This window comes from Apaloderma vittatum, unplaced genomic scaffold (genome assembly GCF_000703405.1).
Source record: "Apaloderma vittatum isolate BGI_N311 unplaced genomic scaffold, ASM70340v1 scaffold11065, whole genome shotgun sequence".
Classification (NCBI taxonomy): domain Eukaryota; kingdom Metazoa; phylum Chordata; class Aves; order Trogoniformes; family Trogonidae; genus Apaloderma; species Apaloderma vittatum.
The window spans coordinates 7727-9847 of NW_009717682.1; positions in this window are offsets into that span (position 1 = coordinate 7727).

Genomic DNA, 2121 nt, shown 5'->3' on the forward strand with positions numbered 1-2121 from the left:
GTGGCTTCATGCACAGGGCTGTGCCTTGTGGTGTGACCCTTGGGTGGGCAGAGCCATGGCTGCCTTTCAAGCCTACACAGGAGGCCTCGAGTTCCCATCACACAGAGGGATGGAATCCCCCCTCGCTCAGCTGCAGTGGGACTGAGCGTTGCCGAGCAGTCCCCACTCAGCTCCCTCTCTGCTGCCAGCCCCACAGCATCAACCTCCCCACCAGCCTCACAGCCTCTGTCCCTGCTACTTCCCTTCTGGAGGATTTGACCCCACAGACAGCCCCCGCGAATCGGAGGGAAGTAGGTCTCCCAGGCTGGCTGTCCAGCTCCTCCTCAAGGTGATCTCCCCAATGGGTCTCGGGCACCACAACCTGGAACTGCTCAGAAGTGTGCTCCAGAAGGGAGAAAGTTCTCAGACAACCTAGGATTCCAACACTGTTCTTTGTCAACAGCTAGGCACCTCAACCTTTCTGCAAATGCAAACCTCTGCCCTGCGTGGTTAAACACACGTTTGTCCGTGCATGTGTGTGTGTGAGTGTCAGCAGCTGTGACCTCAGCTGGTTTACTCATTCCTTTCCATTCCAAGGAGGCAGATCACCCTCGGCACTCCATCCCTGGCTTCCCCACCCTTTGGTTCCCTGCTGGATGTTCAGCCTTGTGCAGAGTCACGGGTCTGGCACCTGCCTTTACTCTCAGCGCATCTCTGCCTTGATCCTGAAGCTGAAGGTCCATGGATCCAGAGTAGTCCAGTCTCCTGTAACAATAATCCCTGTGGGAGCATTGCAGGAGTGATTGGGGACCTGCACATCCCTGAGACCTGTGTCCACATCAGCTAGGGTCTCTTCTCACATGGACCATCATCTCCCCTTGTTGTTCAGGTCCTGTACCCACCACAGCAGGTTCCATCTGACATTTCTTTCAAGTTCATTCATGTATCACTTAACTGAACGTCTAACACTCACCATGAACACCCTTTATCTCAGCACCATGAAGCTGGTTTACTGTCCCATGGGCCTCTTTACCCAGAACATCTTGAACACGACTGATGGTGTTGTGGGAAGTCACACCATTAGTTTAAGAAAAACGAAAAGAAAAGGAAAAAGATCAATGAACAAAGTATACTTTCTGTCACCCATGACGGGACATGACTTACATCGAAGCAGTGAATTGTAGATGTTGATACATGTATGTATTTGAATATCAGCTCATAAATGCATGCAGCAATCAATCTTATTTCCAAAACATCTGGTGAAACTTCAAAAAAAAGCAGAGGTAAAGCCCTTCTTATAAGTTTGAAAGGTCAGAAAGTTTATAATGCTCATGTTCTTGCACATCTCATGCTAGTTGTTTGTTTTCCATTTTGAAGGAGACATGGTGGGAAAGCTTATCTGCTTTTTTAAGACTGATTGCTGCTTTCTCTACCAGGCACAGCCCAGGCAGTCCATGCCAAGCAACCACAGTCTCTGTGCCTGCTGTGCAGCAGAGGTTGTCACAAGACATCTTGTGTGAGAATAATGGTGATGATTGCAACAACCCCCAAGAGGTGTCTCAACCTCTCCCATTCTCACAGGGAGGGACGAAATACAACTCCATCCTCAACCCCGCACACATGGGTCACTTTCTGATTGTCCCAGGGGAGATGTAGCTTGTGGGAATGAACACATCTCCCTCCCACTGGTCACAACGTGTAACCCCATCACCATCCCCACACACATGGGTCACTCTAATTGGCCGGGGGGGAAGATGTGGCTGTAGGATGAATCGTGCTTACACACTTGCAAATGGCAAGTTCCAAATTCAAACATTCAGGAATCGGGCCTCTGTTTTCTTGGCCAAAATATATTTACTCTTCTCTTTGTACTCACACTGCTGGAGAACACCCGCCCACACTCATTTTGAGAGGCAGACGCAGGGATGGAGATGGAAGCGGTTACAACCAGATCGAATGAAGATGACCTCCCCTCAAGCCCTGTGTGCAGCTCTGGGCCCCTCGCTGCAAGAAAGGACTGCAAGAGGGGCTGGAGTGGGTCCAGAGGAGAGCAACGAGGCTGGGGAAGGGACTGGAGGGCAAGTCCTGTGAGGAGAGGCTGAGGGGGCTGGGGGGGGTCAGGGGGAGGAGAGGAGGCTCAGG